This window comes from Sarcophilus harrisii, chromosome 1 (assembly GCF_902635505.1).
Source record: "Sarcophilus harrisii chromosome 1, mSarHar1.11, whole genome shotgun sequence".
NCBI lineage: Eukaryota > Metazoa > Chordata > Mammalia > Dasyuromorphia > Dasyuridae > Sarcophilus > Sarcophilus harrisii.
Window position 1 is genome coordinate 632,126,544 of NC_045426.1, and position 19,934 is coordinate 632,146,477.

The following is a 19,934-nucleotide window of genomic DNA, read 5'->3' on the forward strand; positions in this document are numbered from 1 at the left end:
AAAAAAGATGGTTTCCTAATTAACGGGGTTCTTTATAAGACAAACAATATGGGGGGAGTGGAGGTGGAAGGTTATAGTCTTCCTCCACCCCAATTCCCATCTCTGCTTGTGTCAACAATAATATTTCCAAACTTTTCCTCTTGGGACCATTCATCCATTCCTACCTATTTCTAGAAGCCCTCCTTTAATCTCCAGATTGATAATGACCTTCTATTCAGATTCCATTGAAAACTTCTAAAGTATTTCAATGCCTTAGGCATTTGTAATTTCTTTGGTATATCCATTCCTTCCAACAACATAGGCTGCATCCCCACTAACATGTAACTATTGTTTGGCGATCATAGTGATGAATTTTTTGGCTATAGCATCTCAACCTAGTGGTGAGCTTATCTGAACAGAACTAAGCTTGTCATGGATCTTTAGATATATAGTCCATCCCTAGGTTCATATAAATGTGAATTATGATTATCCATACTTATTATGTTTTATTATTCTACTGTACTGTAAGTTCCTTTAGGGTAAAAACCATGTCTTATCTAAACTTTATAAATTCTCCACAAAGCACAAAGATCTATACAGAATGAATGCTTTAAAATTTTTATATATAGCATTATTCATTCATTCAACCAACAGCCCTTGGGCTTCAAAACTTGCCTATAATAGTTATATACTCAACCTTTACAGTGAAGAGATCCAAAAAGCCTTAACTTGAACAATGTCCTTAGATCATAGTTGAAGATGTATGTCAAGTTAGCCAAGTTAGCTTTTGTGCAACTTCCTATAGAATAAATTTATTATTGAGAATAATTCCAAGGAGAAAAAATTTTGCAGGTTTTTATTTTCCTTACAAAAAAGATTTCACACAAATCCATCTACAGGGACAATGATACATATGGAACATCATGTTTCTCTTTTGGCCTGAGCTGCTGGAAAACTTAGAGCCAAGTTTAGTGCCCATGGGTGGTAATTAGTGCATCTCGGCTGCCTAGTAACATCTACCCTCTCAGCTCTTCTTGGATAGTCTCAGCTCAGCTTTTGTCCTTTCCATCCCATTTTCCATTATTGCTTATTACTTAAGCTACTTCAAATTCTTTGGGATATAGGTGGGGTATAAATACTTGGAGGGTTTTTTCCCAAAAATGTAAAAGCATTAATTAACTAATCCCTTCTTTTGCCCTTCTAGGAGGATATATAACCCACTTTATCATTATCTATTTGTTCCTTGAGAGGAACAATTCTCTGAGAAAGATGTAGAGTTCAGAAATAGAGTCATTGACCCTTTAACAATATATTTTAATAAATTAGCAATGTATTTGGAAATAACAATAATAACAGAGATATATGGGTATAATTTTAAATATTTTCAAAGAAGAAAAAGACATATCCCCTCTAATAGACTGTAAATTCTTTGAGGGCAGGGGTAAAGATATCATGAATGCGATGGAATACTATTGTGCTATAAGAAATGATAAAGAGGATGGCTTCAGAAAAAACTAGGAAGGTTTATATGAACTAATGAAAATGAGGTGAGCAGAACAATGCATACCACAACAATGTAATAAAGATAGTCATATGTGAAAAATTTAAGAACTCTGTGAAACACAATAACCAATCACAATTCCAAAGGTCTTATGATGAAATATGATATCCATCTTCAGAGAGAGGGCCACTGGACTAAGAGTAAAGGCTAAAGCATATCCTTTCTTTCTTTTCTCTCTTCTTTTCTTTATTTTCTTCCTTCTTTCCTTCATTCTTACTTTCATTTTTCCCTTCACTCTATTTGTCTTTTTTCTTTCCTTCCTTTCCTTCCTTTTTTCCTTTCTTTTTCTTTTCTTTTTCCTTCTTTCCCTTTTTTTATCTTTTTTTCTTTCCTTCTTTGATTTTTCTTTCCTTCCTTTTTTCTCTCTTTCAGACATGGCTAAAACATGAATTTGTTTTATATAACTGTACATATTTGTAACAGATTTTGTTTTATCTCAAGGAGGAAAGAGAGGGAGTAAATTTGAAACTGAAAGTAAAATAAAATTGAATTATTTTTTAAAGATATAAATAGCAACTCAATAGGAAAACAAAAGTGAGTCCAGGTAGTTTAGCAGGATGAACCATCAACTAGGAATCTAAAGCCCTAGGTCTAAGGCATTTCTGCTTAGATACTATATGAGCTTCATAAGACCACTTTACTTCTCTAGGCCTTTTAGTTTTTTGATCTGTGTAATGGAGACAAAAATTCTTGCCCAGTTCGTATCAGACAATTTCTATGAAGATCAGATAAGGCACATATAAGCCAATATATGTTGTAGATGTGTATTATTATTATTAGCAACAGATTAGATATAGCAGGGATGGGGACATAAATAAGAGGGGTATGATGAGTCAAAGAGACTCAAAGATTTCAAGCTTGGGTGACTAGCAGGGTGGTGTTATCACTGACAAAAATAGATTGTCAGAAGTAGTCAGTCTAGAATTAAATGATGGATTACTCACTTATCTGTTTCTGAATTATGATGAGTCAGGTATAGTCTATTGCAGAATGAGTACCTAGTGCAAAATAGGCACTTAAATTCAGACTGATAACATGATCGAAAGTTCATAAGACCACCCTTTATCACCATATCTTCTTATCATTATAGATTTGGAGATAAGAAGCCACTGAATACAGTTCTCTCATTTTTCAGATGAATAAATTAAGTCACAGAGAGCTAAATAATTTCCCCAATGTCACATGGCTGGTAAATATCTGAGGCAGAATTTGAAATCAGTTCTTCCTAGATCCCAGACCAGTGCTCTATGTACTAAGCTAGGCTTTCCTTATTCAGCATAGTTTTCTTGCTTCTTAAAAGAAGGGACCTTAAAGAGAAAGCTTCCAAGCTCTAATATTCATTGTTCTGTATTTTAAGTTCTATCTACACCAGCCTATATTGTAGAATCTATTAATTTCTCTTGTTTTTCTGGCTTTGTGCAAGCAGCTGTTCCAATCAACATACTCTCTCTGTTTTTTCACCTTAAGCCTTGCAGACTTGCCAAAGTTAGAAAGGGGCATACTCTTACAGGATGACACCATACTTATTCCTTCCTTTTTGTTTCATTTCCCCCTATTTTTAATGGCTTTTTATTTTACCAAATACATACAAAAATAGTCTTCAAAATTCACCTTTGCAAAGTCTTATGTTCCAATTTTTTTCTCCCTCCCTCAAATTCCTTCCCATAGACAACAAGCAATCCAATATAAGTTAAACATGTACAATTCTTCTAAGCAAAAGAATTCCATATTCATCATGCTGCACAAGAAAAATCAGATCAAAAGGTGAAAGAATGGAAAAAAAAAAAAACCCACAAGGGAAAAATGCAAAAAAAAAAAAAAAGGTGAAAATACTATGCTTTGGTCCACATTCAATCTCCATAGTTCCTTCTCTGGGTGTGGATGGCTCTTTCCATCACAAGTGTGTTAGATTGGCTTGAATCACATAATTGTTATAAAGAGCCAAATGGACTTGGAATCTAGGATGCTTATATTCAAATCCTGCTTCAAATACATATAGTCTATGTTGGAGAAGGAAATGGTAAATCACTCCAGTATCTTTACCAAGAAAACCCCAAAGGTCTTGAAGAGCCAAGCATATGCAAACAACTCAACAATAACATCATTTTATACCTGGGTTCAAAAAATTGTCCTAAGTACCAGGCTTTATGTTTGTCCCTGTTACATTTCTTCTTAGTCATTTCTCCATGCCTCAGATTTTCATTTGTAAAATGAGAGGACTGGATTTAACAATAGCCTCCAAGGTCTCTTCCAATCATAAATCTATGGTCCTACCTATGTGGTACTAGAGCCAGCTTTTCCTAAGATATAGATCTGACACGTTACTCCTCTACTCAATAAACTCTAGGGACTCCCTATTGCCTTCCAAAATCAACAAAATGCTCTGTTTGACATTCAAAGCTCTTCATAATCTAGTCCCTCATGTTTTTCCAATATCCTTATATCTGCCATTTTTGATCCTGTAACACTGGAACAAGATATACCATGTCTTAATCTGGGGATTTTCTTTGGCTGCCCCTCATACCTGGAATGCTCTCCCTTCTCATAGAGATAAGAGCCCACTGGCTTCTCTGGGTTCTTCTTGTATAGATTGTTCAGTCATTTTCCATCCATTCTTCCTGATCCCCTTTGGAGTTTTGCCAGCAGATTATACTGGAGTAGTTTGCCATTTCCTTCTCCAGCTCATTTTATAGCTGATCCAACTCACTTTACAGATAAGTAAACTGAGGCAACCAAGGTTAAGTGACTTCTGCAGGGTAACACAGCCAGTTAAGTATTAGAGGCCAGATTTTGAACTCGGGCAGATAAGTCTTCTTGATTCAAGACCTGGAATTCTATCCACTTCACCACTAAGCTGTACTTAATAGACATTTAATAAGTATTTTTTTTGATTGATTGCTGACTGAAAGTCCCAATCTGTACTCCCAAATACTTTCAATATTCTTTGTTTCCAAAGGCACATATGGATGCCTCTAACTCCAGCTCTTTTTCTCAAATCCCCTATTAGAAAAAATATTAGGGGGAAAAATACTACTATTATTTAGAATTCTAGGATCTGGATTTTAATTGTGGCTTTGTTCCTTGCTAACTGTGTGACACTGGAAAAGTCACTTCATCACTTTACATTTCATTTTCTTTAATGCAAATGACTAGTCAATCTTTAGGCTCCCAATAAGCCCTTAAAATCTAAAATGCTAGAATGCTCAATAGACAAAATGCATTGACTAAAACAAGGGTTTGTTTATTTATAAGAGAAGAATAGATTCACAAATAATATGAAAGTTACAAGCTATCCTAAGCCACTAACCCAATAAGTTCTCAGAATTAAATTGGAAGCTCTAAATCTAAGCAAGTTTCACTGATGGCCTATCTTCCAGATCCCCTTGAATGGTCCTGGAAGTGGAGCTGAGGGGAGGGGAGGAGAAGGGAAAGGAGGGAGTTCTAATTTAAATTCTTATCCCCTTATCAGAATTATAATTGGGCCATACAAACCTGCCCCCAACCAATCCAAACTTGGTATTGATAATTTGCCAGAGTTAACTTTATCCCCTAGTAAAGATCATATTAACACAGATTAATAAAAACCAGCACCATCCTCATCCCAAGCTTTCCTTCCCTAAATCCAGGACTTTTCACCTTTGCTTTTTCCTCCCTCAGTCCTGTATCTGATCTATTTATTTTCTCTTATTTTATCTTTCAGATGTTAATTTATCCCTCCTTCCTTCCTCCTCTAATTGCTTTTATCTTAGCCCTCTGATGTTATCTTAGCTCTCATTAAGGCCCTACCAATCTGTCACAGGAGTCAATTAGATGGGCCTGGCTCCTCTGGTTTACTCAAAGATGATTACTCTCCAGAGGCCTGTCCCCAGTACCCTGTGAAGATATAGAATACAGATGTATAATATAGCCTATAACCATTCATAAGGCAGCCCAAGGGAATAGCAACAGAGATATCAATATCTCCAATCACCAAGCAGAAGTAGAACTCTGAACCTGAATTTGAACTCATCATATCAAATTCTCAACAGGTCTAGAAGAGGGATATTCAAAAAGGCTAATGTTTAAGAGGTTGTAAGCATGAGCAAATCAGGTTAAGAGAAATGGCTTTGTGAACTTCACAGTAGTTTACCATTTCCTTCTCCAGCTCACTTTACAGATGAGGAAACTGAGGCAATCAGGGTTAAGTGACTTGTCCAGAATCACACAGCTAGTAAGTATCTGAGACCAGATTTGAACTTCTGACTCTAGGGCTGGCATTCAACCCACTGAGCCACCTAACTGCCCAGACATAAGAGAGGGAAAGGTTAGTTAGTAGTGCATTTGAAAAAGTTGTATAGATTTTAGTGGACTCAAAAGAGTCAATCTAGACATAGGATAACCAAGAAAGATAATGCAAAAAGAAACATCATGTCCAGAACTAGGAAAATTAGAGACTAGAGCCTGGCTCAGTCAGTTAGATCAAATTCAGAATATTTGACCACATTTTAGTTAAAACACTGGTGCTCAAGAAGTTTTGGTTGGTGAAATTGGTCTGGTCTTCACATTTACTAGAAGTCAATTCAACACCCCTCTTGGAGGCAGGGTGAGACTGAGGAAATGGCACTAGATACTGACTCAGGAGTCTGAGTTCTACTCCTTCTTTTACTCACTCATTTGCTCTCTGTGATTGTGTTACTTCATCTCTATAGTCTTCTGTTTTCCCAACTGTTAGCTGGAGGGGATGAATAGCAGTGTAAATAGCAGTTTGAGAAACTGAGGCAGGAAGGTGATGGTACTGCTTCAGTAGCACCTGCCTTGTCTTGTCCTTGGGGCAATGGGAGGGAAGGAGGATCATCCTTGGTTGAATAAATCTTTATGAGTCATGGCTTGTGCTGCTCCTGGGCCCCCAGCTAGTGTGTGCCAGAGTGGGGTGCAAATGATGATGAAGCTGTGAAATCAGATGCAGTCAAGCAGGTCTGCTCAAATGGTCCCAGCTGAGTTTGCTCCAGGCTCCTGCCCCTAGAGCAGGATGTTCTTGGCAACTGACAGCTGAAATAGCGATTTCAAAAGAAAATAATGATCCTATGATATAACGTGAGCTTGGAATTATAGGTGAGGAGGCAAGACATATAGAAATGAAATAATTAGTCAGCAATTCTACATGGAAAAAAAAGGGGAGTTGGGGTATTAAATGTGCAGTACTGACAAGAAGCATTATAGGAAAAGAGAGAGGTCAGGGGAACCTGGAATAGTCAAAAGCAGGTTTCCTGGAAGAAATGGTACATAAACATTAGTGGTTAATGAGGGATAGGATTTGGAAAGAAAGAATGATGACAGAAAAGAAAGCCATCTGATATCAACAAAGAATCACTGAATGTCAGAGCTAAACAGGATCTTAAATGTCCTTTACAGAGAAAGAAAACTGAGGTCAAAAGAAGGAAGATAAATTGTCCTGGTTCATACTGCTAGAGAGCACTTGGGAAAACATCCAGTAAAAAAGCCAGGACTAAAATTCAGATCTCCAAACGCCAAGCCCTCGTGTTTCCTCCCATGATTTAAAGGCAGAAATAAGCAAGGAATGGGGAGGTGGCTGGATTAAATGGAGCACAACATCAGTATCCCTCTTCCTTCTCTGGAGAGAACCAGAGTAGAAGCTGTGTTACATCCCAGCCTGCTTTGTGCCATCCTGAAAGATGAATTGAGAATGACCTTCTGTTTAGGAAGGCACAAGCTCTTTGAATTAAAAGTCCCATAACACTGCTGCCTGAGCATGAGGAATGAGGATTTGATGAGAGGAGGGAAAAAAAAAGTCATTGCATCTGTCTTATTAGAGTCTAGATGCTCTGGAAGGCATTCAGTCAGTTAGAATCAGGCCCTCAGGAGTTTTTGGTTGGTGAAATCTGATGGCTGGTCTTCACATTTACTGGCAGCCAATTCAAAACCCCTCTTGGAGGCAGTGTGAGGTTGGGGAAATGGCACCAGACACTGACTCAAGAGTGTGAGTTCTACTTCTCCTTTTACTCACTCATTTGCTATATGTGATTGTATTATTTCACCTCTATAGACTTCTGTTTCTCCTATTTTCAAATGAGATGATCTTTAAGGTCCCTTCTCTTTGGTCCTTTCTAGTTCTAAATTCTATGTTCTGGGTCCCTTTTGGTTCTAATGTTCTATATTCTAAAATCCCCTTGAGCTCTAACATACTCTATTCTAAAGTCTCTTTCAACTCAAACATACGGTGCCCCCAACTCCTTTCCAGTTCTCACATTCTACCTTCTAAGAGCCAGCTCCTTTGGTCTTATATCTTCTTCACATCAGTAATTTGCCAGGACCCAGATGTCTTTCCATTCTGTCCCCCCACAGCTTCCAAATCTTGCCCACAGTTTAGAAAAAGAAAACATAACCTGCTGAGATCACTAATGCTGAAATTATCTTCCAGACATGGGGGAAAAAGAGCCTCAGGAAATGCTACTGACTATGCTGACCAGAAGCAAAAATGTTAAGTCATTGGTGTCTTTCCCTCAGGTCTGCATTCATTTCCCTGTCTCAGAAATTCTGCCTCAATGTCTTCTTTGCAAGGACCTTCTGCCCTCTGAGTATTTATGGTCTACTTCCCTCCAACATCCAGTCAAAACCCATCCTCAGGAAAGCATATGAAATGCCTTTATACTTAAGTAGAAAAAACTTGATTCATGATTATTAAAGATGCTGTCAAGATGTAGAAATACAAAATAATGGTTCAAAGAATATGAATGGTTTTCATATAAAGAAATCAAAGTTATCTATAATCATTTGAAAAAATGCTCTAAGTTACTGCTGATTAGAGAACTGCAAACTGAAACAGCTTTGAGGTACTCCGTCACACACATCAGATTAGAAAATGATAAATGTTGCAGGGGATGTGGGAAAATTGGAACACTAATGCATTGTTGGTGGAACTGTGAACTGATCCAACCATTCTGGAGAGCCATATGATACTATATCCCAAGGACTATAAAACTGTATATACCCTTTAATCCAACAATATCACTACCAGGTCTGTTTCCCAAAGAGGTCTAAAAAAAGGGAAAGGAAGTATTTGCACACAAAAAAAACTTATAGCAGTTTTTTTGTGGTGGCAAAGAATGGAAGTGGAAGAGATGTCCATCAACTGGGAAATTGCTGTGGTTTATGATTGTGAGGGAATACTATAAGAAATGACAAGCAGGGTGATTTTAAGAAAAACAGGAAAGACATGAACTGATACAAAACAAAGTGATCAGAACTAAGAGAACATTGTACAAAGTAAAAGCATTATTGTACAATGATCAGCTCTAAATAACTTAGCTGAGCAACACAACAGTCCAAGAAAATTTCAAAGGACTTATGACAAAAAATGTCACCTGATTCCAAAAAAAAAACTGATGGAGTCTGAAAGCAAATTGAAAAATACTATTATTCACTTTCATTATTTTTTTCATGGTATCTTTTTTTTTTTTTGGTCTGTGCTTTCTCTCACAATATGACTGATATGTAAAATATGACCTTTATGTAAATATACCTTGAAGATAGCAAATGTTTAACCTATATCAAATAGTTTACTGTGTTGAGGGGAAAGGGAAGGATAGAACTTGGAACTCAAAATTTGAAAAATATAAAACAAATATTAAAAATTATTTTATATGTAATTGGGGGAAATAATAAAATTTTTTTAAAGAAATACAAAAATAATAACAGTGTGTCAAACGTGTTTTACAGGATACAGAATTTTCAAGCTGAAGAGAGACTCTAGAAAATAGGTATAACTCCTATTCTCTGACATATAAAGAGACTTGAGACTTGAATTCATGGTTCTATTCTGAAAACTTTCCTACCCATGTGATCTTGGGCATATATCCTCTCTCTGGCTCTCAAGTCCCTAAAGTTGGATCAGCAATTCGCAAACATTTTGATCCCAAGATCCCTTTAAGCCCTTAGAAATGCTTAAAGACACCAAAGAATTATTATTTATATGGGTCCCAGACACTTAGTAGCAAAGTGGAATGCTAAGCCTGAAATTAGGAAAATTAGAATTTAAATCTAACCTCAGACACCTAAGATCTGCGTGGCCATAAAGAAATAACCTTAATTTGTATCTGCCTCAGTTTCCTTGACTTTAAAATAGGGCTAATAATATCTCCCAAGGTTTTGAAGATCAAATGAGATATTTGTAAAGTGCTTAGCACAATGTCTGGCACATAATGGTTACTTAATAAGAGCTTGTTTCCTTCCTTACATGTCTCAATATTTACTGTATCAGAAATTAAAACATCTCAGTATTACTATAAAGAGTTTTGACTTTGCAAACTCCCCTGAAAGGTCTCAGTGACCTCCGGACCGCACTTTGAAAAGTGTTCATCTAGATGTTTCCCAAGTCCCTTCTTGCTCTGATAGTTTATAATAAAAATAGGTCTCCTAGTCCCACCTATACTGGAATAGTAATACTTTTTACAACATTCTTAACAAAAAATTGACTAGTCTCTGCTTGAATATTTCCACAGAAGGAAAACTCACTATTATACAACACAAACCTTTTAGACAATTCTGATTATTTAGCATGCTTTTCATTGCAACAAGTTGAGACACAAACTGCCACTAGGTATTCCTAGTTCTGCCCTCTGCAGTCAAGCTAAACAAATCTAATATTGATTATACATCAGAGTCTTTTGAAACACTTATAAGACATTCTTATGTTCCTCTCTTCTCTTCTCTATACTGAACATGTCCCAGTTTCTTCAATTCATTGGTAAAATCTTGGAAAACATAATATTAGAGATATATTTCATGTTAAGAGTTAAAATGAGACCTTTTCTATTTATCCGATCCCCTCATTTTCCTGATGAGGTCCAGAGGGCCTGAGGGACTTAACTTTAATAGAAGTCAATTCAAAAAAACATTTATTAAGCTTAATATGCACTCAACACAAAAGGGAATAACAAGATAAAACCTATTCTCTGCCTTTTAAGAGCTTGCACAGTCTAGTAGGGGAGATACCAGATGTGCCTTTGTTCCCCCAAGGCTAGAATATACTTCTTCCTCACCTTCTGCCTCTTAGAATCAATCCACAGCCTCCCCAAAGTTCAGCTCTGGTGCCCCTTTCTAAAAGAGGGTCTTTGCTGTTTCTCCAGTTACTCCAAGTGCTCTCTATTTCTTGAAATTACTTTCTGTACACGTCTCCCAGAATGTAAGCTCTTTGCCTATGAGATAAAGTTCAGAAACTGTTCAGGCTATGAAAGGAGGCACTGTCCTCAATGAAGAATGACTGAGAATTTTTGAGAAGGAAAGGAGTGTGACCTAAACTGTGGCTTTAAAAAAATGAATATGGAATCTTGAGCTGGATGAATGGAGATGAAATGCCTGATGGTTAGAAGACAAGTTAGGAAGCTGTTGCAATAGTCCAAGTATGAAATGTTATAGGTGGAGAAAAAGGAATGATGATTATGAGAGATAATTTTAGCAAAGGAAAAAAAAGAACTCATTAGTGAGGTATGATGGGGGAAGGGGAAGTGGTTGTAACAAAGAAGGAACTGACATGTAAGAAGAGAGATAAGAATATCCAATCTAAAATAAAGTCTCATTTTAGTATAAGTTAATGATTCACTGGGTTTGATTATTTGACTAGATTTTTCATAATATCAAAGAATCTCAATGTCAGAAAGAAACTCAGAGATCATCTAACCCAACCTATACTGGAATAGGAATCCTCACTGTGACATCCTCACTGTGACAAATGGTCATCTGGCCATCACCTCCCACTTTAGGTCAGCCATGATTGTTAGGAAATACATATTTGGTATGACATACGAATTCCAGCTTGGCATTCCATGAACTAAAAGGCAATGATCTATGATACTGTAATGGATGATTCAGAATTCTGATCCTTGACTCTGACTTATGATTTAAGTATTCTATATCTTTCCTTACAATTTTTATCCTATTCTCCATTTTCCTTCCTATCCCACCCTCAAAATTCTACCCTTAAATGTTTCCATGTCTCCTCTCCCTCCCAGTCACACACTCTTTCCCATGTCTGTTCTAAGGAACCCCTTTTCATCATACATAAATCCAGCTCCCTCCCACCCCTTGCTCCACAGTACCTGAAGTTAGATCTGAAGCCCATGAGTTCTGAGAGGCCAGGAGACTCTTAAGAAATCCAGCAAAGAGGGTGGCAACAAGTTCTTAGCCCCAGCCCTGGAGAGAGAATTCAGTGCCTAGATCAGTGCCAACCTGCACTGTCTTTGATTCTCCACATTTTGGGAGGAACATTGATGAGATGAAGTATAACACTCCAGAGGTTATTAACCAGTATGGGGAGGGAATTTGAATCCAAATCTGGTACAAGGCGAAGTGTTGGGGGTGCTGATGCTAAAGCAAAGAATATACAAGGAGCCATAGGTTCTCCTTGAATATCTCAAGGGATACCATGTAAAAGAATTTGATTGCCTCTTCTTGGCCCCCCCTGGACACAATTGGGAATACTAGAGAAGTCTACAGGTAGGAAATTTTTAATTCAATATAAGGGAGATTTTCCGAACTATTCAGCAGATCATTCTATGGTGGAATAGCCATAATAGTAGTCAAAGCATTCCACAGAAACACAGACACTTGCCTAGTTTGTTGTAGAGAGTCATTCAGTACGGTGTAAAGAATTGAATGTAGATACGAAGGACTTGGGTTCAAACCATTAATCTGCTATTTCCTATTGGGCAATTTTATTTATTTTATTTTTTATGTTATTCGAATACATTCACTTTTTACATATTTCCATATGAGTTCATATGAGAGAAAAATTAGAACAAAAGGAGAAAAACCATGAGAAAGAAAAAAAAAGAAGAAAAAAAGGTGAAAACAATATGCTTCAAATCACATTCTTCAGAATGGCTGGATTAGTTCACAACTCCACCAATAAGAAAAAAAACAGAAAATTTTTTGATCAAGTCTCTTAACTTCTCAGGGCATCCATTTTCTTACAAAATGAGAGTTGGACCATCTGATCTACAAGATGTCTTCCACTCCTAATATTCTATTGTTTGTGTTTCATTAAAGATTCATACTTATCTTAAATGGTAGATGAGCTGCCCCTTAATGTCCTTTCAGAACCTCATATTCTCACCTAAACAGCTAAGACAGAAAGTACTTGAAACAAACTTAGGATAACACAAGGGGTGGGAAGATGATTAAGTTTAGTGTGTGGTTGTGGTTAAACCCTATTACTGGGTCAAGGTTGTATCATCCAGGTGAATGCTTGGTTGTATGACTGAGGTCAGTGTTCAGTGTGCAACCAAAGTCAGCATTCAATCTGTTAAGAAAGTCAAGTCACGGTCTTGTGACCATAATTAAAACTCAATCTGTGGCCAAGATTAGGGCTCTCTTTGTAACCAGAGGCAGAGCCCAATCTGGGAAAGGAGCTAAAATTAGGCTTAATTTTGCTGCTTGCCCATTCTCAGTGATAACAAATGATTACTGTCTCTCAAACAGAAGTCATTCTAGCAGAAGACACAAACCCAGGAACAACACTAAAGATAAGCATAATTAATATTTATGGAAGATCAGAAAAAGATTGCAGATGGACAGCATGATGCATAAAGGGATAGGAGCCAGATGTGGTTTCTTCTGATCAGTCAGTCATTTGACATTCCCAATGATAAGATACACCTAGGTTAACTCAAAAGACACAGCATTCGTTTCAACATAGTGTTCAGATAGAAAAACTATCATATCTTCACTCACCCAAAGAATCTCCATTAGCAGCAGTACCAAAGCATCAAAGACAAGGATTTTCTATCTAATTTTAAATCAAAACTGTAACAGCTTAAAAGCATTTGGCTCTCATTTCCATAGACCTTGAAGAATTACATAGTGCTCTTGCCCTCACACCCCTGTGAGCTAGGTAAGTTAAGTATGACTCTTTAATGATACACAAACAATAGAATGTTTGGGGTGGAAGACATCTTGTAGATCAGATGGTCCAACTCTCATTTTGTAAGAAAATGGATGCCCTGAGAAGTTAAGAGACTTGATCAAAAAATTTTCTGTTTTTTTTTTTTTTTTTCTTACTGGTGGAGTTGTGAATTAATCCAGCCATTCTGAAGAATGTTATTTGGAGCATATTGTTTTCACCTTTTTTTTTCTTGTTTTTTTTTTTTTTTTCCTTCTCATGGTTTTTCTCCTTTTGTTCTGATTTTTCTCTCATATGAACTCATATGGAAATATGTAAAAATGAATGTATTTAAATAACATAAGAATACAAGTATTTTCACCCTCATTTAACAAATAAGAATGGAGATATCAAAACTTGGATTCAAAAGTAGATCTTCACATGACACACCCAGGGCCCTTTATCTTTTACCTAGATCCTATCTTTCCAGTATGTGATGGAATAGCTGAATTTACACTTGGAAAATTAGGAGTTTCCAAAAAAATAACTCCATTCATAATCTCACTTGATCCTCACAAGATTCCTAGGAGATTGGCAGTGGAATTTTAATTCTCCCTATTTCACAGATAAGGATATAAACTTAAAGTGGTTTGCCCAAGGTCTTATCATGACTCAAGGCTAAATAGGGGACAGATTCCAGATCCTAATTCATCTTTTTTTGTTTCCCCATTACCCAAACATAGTTAGTGTTTGTTTTACTTTAGGTAAAGGTAATCCCTAGATATTGGTGTTAATAGTAACAATAATATGTTGTCTTCCATATATAAACATTGTTCCACAATCAAGAAGACATCTGCTTTGACTATTGTCCTTCTTTAGGCCAGACAGTTACATTGACACAGTGGATAAGTTGCCCCTTATTTGCTGAGTAACCCTGAGCAAATAATTTAATCTTTCTGCCTTAGCTTCCTCATATATGAAATGGGAATAATAATAGCACTTACCTTTCAAAGTTGTCATGAGCATCAAATAAGTTAACACATGTAAAATACCTTGTAAACTTTCTAGCATGATATAAATACTAGCTATTGTTATTATTATTTGAATGGTAGAAACATCTGTACTCTCATTCCCAGCCCTCTCGGGAAGTATGGAAGTTTTCATTGAAGAGAGATGGCAAGGGTTACTGATACAACATCTATTAATCAACAAGAATTTAATAAGTATCTAGGCACTAGGGATGCAAGGATAAAAGCAAAATAAAGAAAAGGAGTCCCTGTCCTCATAGAACTTACACTCTTTCCTATTCTTAGGGAAAAGAATAAAGATAATAGATATAGACCAAGATTAAATGCCCCATACTCTTGGTCTCCTCATATGTGAGCTCCCTAAGAACAGACTAGAGATCAGTATTATTGAACAAACAAGGAAGAACATGTACAGAAATGATCAAATCCAAGCAATCCAGCCAATTGCCTTGGCCAGTATTTTTTGAGCACACATTATGTTCAAAGGCTTGTCATTAGTGCTACAGAAAAGACAATTAACTAATCATGGTCATTGGATTGGACTTGAGAGGACATCTAGTCCAATCCTTACTTGAATGATAATTCTCTTTACAATATGGCTGACCAATGGCTGTAAATTTTAAATGAGAAGAAACCTTGAAGAACAGATGGTCCACTTTGGAATAACTCTCATTATCAAGAAGTTACATCTAGTTAAAATTCATCTCTCTGCAATCCTCATCGACTGCTGCAAAGCCTTCCCCTCTGCAGCCAAACCCTCTTCCAAAACAGCACCTTCTAAGGATGAAGTTCTCATCCCAAGTCATCTCTTCAGCCAGCTCCTTCACCTAATCATCCTCATATGGCATGATCTTAAGAACCTTCCCTATCCTGGTCACTGTTTTCCATCTGTTCTGTCAATGACTTCCTAAAAAATCCAGAACTCAATACAATACTCTATTGTGGCCATACAACATCTAGATTTACCTTAAGTAAGTTTATAGTTTAGCAGGCAATTTACTTTATCTTTCTGGTTCAAAGTTTTCTTCTCTGTGAAAGAAGGTCATGCAGGTTGACCTCTGAACTTTAATGATTTTTTGAATTGTATAGAAATTGAGAAAGGCAACTAGGTAGTATAGAGAATAGAATGTCAGGTTTTGAATCAAGAAGACTTATCTTCCAAAGTTCAAATCTGGATTTCAATATTTACTACCTATGTGATCCTGAATAACTCACTTTATCCTGTTTATCTCTGTTTCTTTATCTATAAAATGGGCTAGAGAAGGAAACAGCAAACTGCTCCAGTATCTCTTCCAAGAAAACCCCAAGTGGAGTCACAAATAATTGGACATGATTGAAAAATGATAATAGATACAAATTAAGTGCTATGATTGGTTAGTCAGGGAAGATTTCCTGGAATAAATGAATGAATTAAAAAGCATTTATTAAGCAATCACTGTGTGCTCAACATTGTTCTAAGTGCTGGATATACAAATAAAAAAAAGACTACTAGCCCTATACTTTTACCTTCTAATAAAAGGAAAAAATATAATATAGAAGAGTGTTGTTTCAGAACAGCTGTCAAGGACAAGTAGTCCAGAAGATGCCCCAGGAAAGCAGATGGAAAGGAGGTAGGGGGTGGGTCTGGATATGGAAAAAGTACAAAATAAAGCTGAAAAAGTAGTTTATGGTCAGAAAGTAAAGTGCCGTAAATGTCAAACTAAGGAGTTTGGGCTTTATCCCATAGGCAACAAGAAGCCATGGAAAACTTATAAGTGATGTAATCAGAACTTGTACTAGAAAAGTTAAAGCATTTATAAGATAAGACTAGGAAACAAGAGAATCCTGGTAGAGATACCTGTCATCTTTTTCAAAGCGATACCAGATCTCTCCCTCATTGCTTTTGGGGAGGGTCTGGTGAATCATTCTAGTGCAGCTTTCCTGTATCTTATATACCACAGTATCATTGTTTGTGTTTTATTTCCCCTTCCCTCCCACCCTAATTGTAAGGTCAGTGGCACAGTGTGTCGAGTGCCAGCCCTGGCATCAGGAGGACTTGAACTATTTCCTAGCTGTGTGATCCTGGGCAAGTCACTTGATCCCATTTTTCTCAACTCCTCATACATAAAATGAACTGGAGAAGAAAATGTCAAAACACAAGAAAACCCCAAATAGGGTCACAGAGAGTTGGATACAACTGCAATGACTAAACAACCACAAAACTGTAAATTTGTCCTATTTTAAAACACCTCTCCCTTAGAGCTTAGAACCATGAGTGATAAATAGATGTTTCATGGGCTAAATTGGTAAACTGTGACCAGTTAGAAGGTTGTTATAGTAGTCCAGGCAGAAAGTTTGGACTAAATTTGAACTAGACCTTTCATTTAATTTGTAACCAGTGATTTGAAGCAGGTCTGAGAAGCAGCAGGCCAGCTACCTGACCCATTTGAAGTCAACCTTACTCTCAAAATATGCAGAATCACAGAACCTGAGAGCTGAAATTTTTAGAGGTCATTTAGTCTAACCCATATCTGAACAAAAATATCTCGTACTGTTTCCCTTACCAATAGTCTCTCAGTATTCATTTAAAAATCTCAGCAATAGAGAACTTACCATCTCCATGGATAGCCCATTCTACTTGGGGACAGCTTCAATTCTTAGGAAGCTCTTTTTTTCCTTCAGACTGAGCCAAAATCTGCCTCTGAAATTTTCATCGATAGTTCCCATTTCTGCCCTTTGCAGTCAAGCAAAACAAGTCAAATCCCTTTTCCACATGACAGGGCCTCAAACACTTGACAACAGGCCATCCTGTCTGCACTAAATCTTCATTAACCAGTCTTAGTTTCTTAAACCTATCTTCATGTTGTCTAGCCTTTAATCTCTTCAACAAAAGTTGCTAAGGATGCATTCCCCATCCACATCCTTCTTAATATGGTTCCCAAAAAAGTCAGACAGGAGTCTGAGAAAAGCAGAAGGCAGTAAGACAACCTCTTCTTTCATTCTAGACATTATTCACACAGCCTAAAATCCATTACTAGACATGAAGGGCTCCTTTGATATCAACCTCCTATGCCCTCCCTCCCAGATTCAAGGAGCTCATCTCATGGTCCCTTCTAGGCCCAAAGATACAACTGAAGATACAACTCTTTTTTATCTGTCCCCAAAGAGAAATTTCCCTTTCTCAATCAGCTCTGGGTAATAGTTTCCTGGGGACCATAGTGCTACCTAACACAGTAATTGAATGATATTATTAACGGCAGCATCATCTGTGTTGTCTGTTTAATTAACTGGAGATCAAATGAGGCCCTATGGGTCATTAGTCTGGTCCTTTATTGTTTTTCTAATGATCTGCTCCTTCTCTTATTTGATTATTCAAAACCTCAGTTATCTATGACTCCTCCTTCTTCCCCCACAACCAATCAGCCACCAAGTCCTAGAAATTCTTATTTCTCCTAGTTCTCCAACATCAATCCATTCCCACTTATCACCTCCCACTTTAACTATTGTAATAATCTCCTAAGAGATTCCCTAGCTTCTAGACTCTCTCTTTGAAGCTCTACTACCCCATATACCTTGTTATGCTTTCTGTCAGAGCCACAACTAGGAATATTTGATTGACCTAAAGTGAAAAAGTTGGGGAGAATCATTACATGGCAGAGTAGGAGCTTACAGATAATGAGGGGATGAAGAATGTCTATCTCTCATCCCTGCAGGATCTGTGGAGAAGGAAACCTTTGGAGTAGTAGCCCTATCACTATGGACCACTCCTCTGTTACCATTGCTCCCATAGTAGAAATAAGCCAGTGGAAGACTATAAGATGTATCCATGTCTGTAGGAAAGAAGTATTTTCTGCATATTGACACACTGGGACAGACTTTTATTTGCATCATATTAATTTACAGTTCCTCTTCTATATTCCTAAAAATTATTACTTTGATTAGTACATTTGATCAATGTCTCTTTAGATCCAAAAAAAAATCTTCAGTGGCTCCCCATTGCCTATAGAATTTTAATCTAAAGTCATCCTAGCATTCAAAACCTAAATTCAAAATAAATCACATAGGGGGAGTCAACAGTTTAATAAATAACTGAAAATGAAGATGCCAGGGAGAAGGAATCACAGATGATCCCAAAAGTTCATAGGTAAATGACTAGAAGGATGGGGTGGTGGTACTAAATGGGAAGCATCAGGAAGAATGGGATTGTAAAAAACTGAAGGAGATAAAGCCCTTTGAAGTATTGAGACATCTATCACAATATGCAAAGGATTTAATATTCTAATACGAGGAGACAACACAAATAGAAGGCTGCAACTTAAGGACAGATGTCAAGACCAAATAGCTCATATATCTAAAACCCTACAGATTATCTAGCACGTCTCCCTCATGTCATATATAGATGAGGAAACCAAAATATATGGAGACTATATGTCTTACCAAAGATGCACAGCATAGAATGGCTAGGGTTCAAATCCAAGTCTTTTGATTCCAGATCCGATGCTCTTTCCATTACATTACCATATTTCCCTAAACTAGATATAGAAAATGGAGGAAAAAGAGAATGGAAAAGACTTGTCTGATGCTCCAGGTTTGTGGAGGGCTAGGCTTCAATAGATCAGAATACCTACTTAGATCTGTGAAAGAGGGAGCATCAGCTCACATTCTGAGGCAGGGAAAATTACTCATTTAATTTCTTTCAAATAGTGTAGTTTGGTTCACTACCAAGTTAACCTGAAGTCCACCCAAAATTAGCCTGATGCAGAGAACATGAAAGACAACATGAGACTACCTTGTCTTAAACCTCAGGCAACCATCATTTTCTTTTAATAATGAACACAGGCTAAGGATGAGAATCACAAACCTGAACTTTATTAGATACAGACTGAAAACCTACCCATGCACCCCCCCAAAAAAAAAACCTTTACTAGAAAGTATAAGTGAAGAAGATTTCATTTTTTAATCCCATATATCCAATAGTCAGAAAGAGTAAAGCTAACAATTTTACACAGATCTTCCTTCCTTCAATCCAATTCCCGTGTAAGTCAAGACTTGGTATCATTGTTCCTCTTCTAGAATGAAAGATGAGCACAAAAAAAAAAAAAAAAAAAAAAAAAAAAAGAACATCAAATAGGAGCTAATATAAAGAGATTAGAAGGGACCTTAGAGGTCAGCTAGTCTAATCCCTTTATATTATTATTATTACTAAATCATACATACATGTATGTATATATATAATAAATTAAATATAAATTAAAATATATAAACATATATAAATGTATGCACAAACATAACTATACATATATATGTATAATTAGATTAGATTAGATAGATAGATAATTAGATTAGAAGAAATTAAGGAGTAGAAAAGTTAGATGATTTGCCAAGGTCATGTAGCTAGTAATTCCTGATTCCCCTTCCCACACTCTCATTTCAAACAGTCTTGCCAACCATTCCTCAAACACAACATTGCACTTCTAACAAGAAGTCTTTGCACAATCATTTCTTTGTGCCT

At 36.7% G+C, this 19,934-nt stretch overlaps 1 protein-coding gene across 1 annotated transcript in view; it reads right to left on the bottom strand.

The window, feature by feature from the left end:
• KCNK9 (potassium two pore domain channel subfamily K member 9) overlaps positions 1–19,934 on the bottom strand; it is a 172,530-nt gene that overhangs the window by 26,874 nt on the left and 125,722 nt on the right. The window lies entirely within an intron of this gene.